Source organism: Lipotes vexillifer, unplaced genomic scaffold (genome assembly GCF_000442215.2).
Source record: "Lipotes vexillifer unplaced genomic scaffold, Lipotes_vexillifer_v1.1 scaffold250, whole genome shotgun sequence".
NCBI classification, from domain to species: Eukaryota; Metazoa; Chordata; class Mammalia; order Artiodactyla; family Lipotidae; genus Lipotes; species Lipotes vexillifer.
This window is the reverse complement of record NW_006785198.1, coordinates 1,362,623-1,367,540: the sequence shown is the minus strand read 5'-3', so window position 1 is coordinate 1,367,540 and position 4,918 is coordinate 1,362,623.

Genomic DNA, 4,918 nt, shown 5'->3' with positions numbered 1-4,918 from the left:
AAGTCTTTACTTGCATTGGGGGCTGGGAAGACAAGAGAGTAAGTGCTCACAGTTTAGTAGGGAAGGTGGACATGTAAATAGAAGGACACTTTTAGGTCCCTTAAGGAACCAGATAGGGCTTCCCTGGTGGCGCAGTGCTTGAGAGTCCGCCTGCCGATGCAGGAGACGCGGGTTCGTGCCCCGTTTCGGGAGGATCCCACGTGCCGCGGAGCGGCTGGGCCCGTGAGCCATGGCCGCTGGGCCTGCGCGTCCGGAGCCTGTGCTCCGCAAATGGGAGAGGCCACGACAGTGAGAGGCCCGCATAACGCAAGAAAAAAAAAAAAAAAAAAGAAAGGAACCAGATAGATTTGCTGGAGTCGGCACTCAGGTGGGCTCTGTTAACCCACCAATATCCCGTTTTTAGAGTGACCTTGACAAAACTCAAGTGTATCTGGAAGCAAACAACCAGGAAATGAAGGCCTGAAGACCAGATCATGTGAGGAATAATTGTAGCCACCATAAATGTTTCTCCTAGGAAAAAAACAAGGAAAGGAAAGAAAGGCTGGGAGTGCAGTTGGGGATGGAGCACATACTTAGAGGACTTTAACTATGACATAAGGAAGAGAATTAAATTCATTCTGAAAAGCGCTAGGAGGGAACTCTAAACAGTTACTAAAAGCTATAGGGAGATGGGTTTCAACTTAATATCAGAAGAATGGCTAACATGTCTGCAGCATGAACTGCAGAAAGAGGCAGAGCGGGCACTATCTCTGTCAGTGACAAAGGCTGGGGTTACCCGCTGCCAGGCAGGTGGGGAGAGGCTTCTGGCAGTAGGTGGAGTCAGAAACCTCTAAGTCTCTCCCAAGTGTAAGGGGCCCCCAGTTCATTCCCAAAGTTCTATCATCCTCATCCTGACTGAATAATCTCATGAAGCAGAACAGATGACACCGGTCTGCCAGCAGTGAGTGCAAGAATTGCCCACCGATGGTGCAGGAGGCCTAGCCCAGAGATTAGGGCTATGAGAATTCAAGCCTCAAAGACCCATACCCACTCCCTTAGATGTCTCTCACCACTCTGAAGGGCTCGTGAGAACTTGTGTTTTCCAGGAATTATTTATCACGCCCTGGAGGCAGACCCAGAGGAACAGGTCAGGCAAAGATGAGCCTGAAGATGTAGCAAGCGTGGACAGTTCAGGAAGGACACAGGACAAGGAGTAAGCGAGTGTAAGGAAGTCATTTGGCATTTCTGATCAGGTATTCTGCTGTCCCAGAACCGTTGCCAGGGTGTCTAACTGGCTCTCTCCTGCTTCTCTCACCCTCTAGCCTGTAAAACTATAGGGGAGATCTTTCCAGGGATGCGGGCCCCATTTCCTGTTGGTGGGTCCTGCAGCACCAGTGGTACCAGGACTAGAGACAGGACTATAGATTCATAGGTTCATGGGAAACAGCACGTCTGGGAGGTCAAGTTTAGGCTTTCCTGGAGACCTTGCAATTATGGGCCCAGTCAAGGGGCGTCTTCTACCTCCAGTCACCGGCTCTGGTGAGAATGAAGGGAGGGACTGCAGAGACCCTCTGACCCGTCTTTCTCGGGGGCTTCTCAGGCTCTTGCACAGCTGTGCCTTTTCACAGGCTGTTCTCACCACCCCAGTTTCCCTTTCTCCCTTCCCCTTTTCTACCAAGACCCAACTTCCAGATTCTACCCCCGGTAAAACCTGCCCCACCTCTCTCAGGCCGAGGCAGCCGCGTATCTTTCAGCAGAGCTTACTGTAACTAGACTGTGAGGCCAGAAACTGTCTTGTTCACCTCTTTCTTCCCCAGAGGAAGGGCCCCGGAACCTGGAGTGTCTCTGATGCTCAGTACACATGGTGGAACGTGCAGCGCGCTCCCTCACCCCCATACGCGTGGCACATGCTCACTGATGCTCTGTTCTGTGCAGGGCACATACCTGCATTATCGCTGTGGACCATCTCTCTCAAGTTGGAATGCAACTCTGCTCAGAAATAACTTCATTCTAAAGTAAATGAAACAAAGGCAACTGTGGTTCCCATCTGTTCCCTCTGCAATGGGGAAGCCCTGGCACCTGGGGGAGGGGATTTGGTCTAACGGGGCCCTGAGCAGACCAGGAACCCTCAAAGAAGAGAGGCCAGTCACGGCAGAAACCCTTCAAGCCACTGACCCAGCACAAAGGCTCTGCTGTGAGGAAACTCAATATAAGGGTGTGCCTTGCTCCGTGGGAACTCGATACACAAAAATCCGAAGTCATAAAATAGATAAATCTGTGGTGGTTACTGATTTTATAAGAGGACTCTCCAGCAGCGCCTCTGAATAGCCAGCTCCCACAGTCTACTTTACCTCTGATTTTATTTTCAGGTGTTTGATATTACACACCGGTTTTCAGGAGAAACATAAATAGGTCCCCGGGGAGCCTGGTGTCACAGTGTGTCTGGCCAGCAGCTTGTCGACCAGGCCTTAAGGCGAGTGGGCCTGGAGGTGCCCTAAGCGCTGAAGGGGCTGTGTTTCAGGAGCCCCCTCCAAGCTCCCCGAGTCTGACTGCTTCCAATGGCAGGAGCAATAGAAAGAACCAGGAACAACCTGGACCTTCTTGCCTCTACCTGAGTGGGCTGATAGATTGCTCAGGGGGACACAGGATTTGTATCAGCTACTCATTCATTCATTCACTCACTCACTCATTCATTCAAAGGTGTTTGCTCTGGACTTGCTGTGTGACACTGCACTAGGTACAGCAAAGCAGAGAAGACTGTAAGGGGGTGTTCCTGTCCTCTAGGAACTCACAGTCTGGTGGGAAAGACAAGTCCTGGATTTCACTGATTCTTGAAAGTACATGTTTTTCACCCTTTAAGAGCTCCGAAATCACAATGCATCTTACTTCAGGTGTGACTAGTTTAACTGGCTGGGTTTTTCTTAGTGGTATGTAAAAGGATGATGTTACCTTGCAATCGTCAACATCTTAGATGAAACAGGGTAGATGAAAGTGCTAAATAATGGTTGAATGCCACAGAACTCCAAGTGGGATTTGATGTTGGAAGGATAAAATTAGGCCCCTGTGTGAATATACCTCATGGGTTTCCTGTTGCCGAGAATGTGTGTCACAAGTTTGAAATAATGTCCCTTGTCCAGTTATCCAGGGAATCCAGGCTGGAGTAGCCTTGCCCTTCCTCCATGCTGGGAGTGGGAAATGGTAGCCCCACACCCTGATTGCCTTCCATGTGGGTCCTGAGAAAACCAAAGGAGCAAAGCAGCAGGAACAGGTCTGGGTGGCAGCTCTTCAGGGATGAGGAAATTGGTGTTGGATCTCTGACTCTTAGATGGCAAGTCCTTAAGTTCTTGGTCAGCTGGACCTTCCAAGACCCAGCACTGTGCCTGGCCAATAATAAACAGGAATATAAACAACAACTCATGTGTGTGTTTGTATGTGTGTGTGTGTGTGTGTGTGTGTGTGTGTGTGTGTGTGTGTGCAGATAGATGTAAATATATGTACAGATATATGTCAGATGAATGAATTTCTGTTATGGAGGCCAAATTTTTATTACAAAAAAGTTTCAACGTGACTGCTAATCTTGACTTCTTGGCCCAAATTCAGAATGATTCCTTACAGTCTGTCTAATGTTACAGGGGATTTCTTCCCTATCTCTTTTTGGCTTCATTGTCCCTTACCCAAAAAAACAGTGGCTCCTGTTGCTGGTACTGAACTGTTGCCCTGTTCTATTTATTTAAATGGCTATGTTCCCATCGCAAGCCAAGAGATCTGGTCTCTAACTTTTGAAGGCATAACGGGGATGTACAGCTTCTAGGCAGATGACAGTGAAAGTGACGGTGGGGCTTAAATAAGTTCTTAGGAGCATATGCAGATATCTGGAATGGTTTAGACCAAGTACATTGACATAATAGCACAATCCAAATCCTCTGAGTTGGTTCTCATTGATGTAGCACAGAAAGATTATGAATTACTTTATAATTCTTGCCCATACAGAATGTGAAGACGCTTGCTTGTTTAGTTATGCCTTTTCTTGACATTCACTTTGATTGTGAGTGCAATTATGAGAGTTCTTTCTCATCTGGAAGAATAGATGAGGTTTCAGGAGCCAGCATGGAGCTGCCCCTGTGGCCTTTTGTTTACATGTCACACACTGCAGGCTTTAAAATCCTGGATGAGAAAGCTGTGTGCAGCTAGCAGGAAGCATGAACATCACTCGAGAAGGATCCGGAAGCCATTAATGGGCTGGCCTCCTTCGAGAATCTGACTGTGGCACAAACACAAGAGCATCAGGTGGCAGCGACCAAGTCATCCAGGCCGCTTCTCTCTGGGCTTTTTGCCTTCGCCGCTGGATCCAAGTAGTCACAGGGCCCTCCTTGGGTGACCTACCAGTGGGTCAGGCCTAGGCTGGATCCTGTCAGTCTGAGATCAACCTGTCATACTGAGGCTGTCATGTGGGAGAAGCAGACTGATTTTCAGCTTGTATCTGGTGGTGTCAGTGCTACTTTATCCCCTGCGGGATGGCAGCTCGTTACTGTGGTGGTGGGGGATTTCCAAAGGTAATTCCCATAGAAGGGACTGGCCTGTCCCCATCACCAGGTCAGGTCTTCTGTAGGTCCCTTCTGAGGGCTGCTTTTCTTCTTATCAGCTAGAAAAACTAAGATGCAAAATGGCTGTTACTACTCAGGTCTTGTCTGAGACCATAACTTTGCTGGGTTTGATAGAATTCCCAGGCTTCAAATACTTTTGGTGTTTTGGGCTTCCCTGGTGGCGCAGTGGTTGAGAGTCCGCCTGCCGATGCAGGGGACATGGATTCGTGCCCCGGTCCAGGAGGGTCCCACGTGCCGCGGAGCAGCTAGGCCCGTGAGCCGTGGCTGCTGGGCCTGTGCGTCCGGAGCCTGTGCTCTGCAACGGGAGAGGCCACAACAGTGAGAGGCCCATGTAC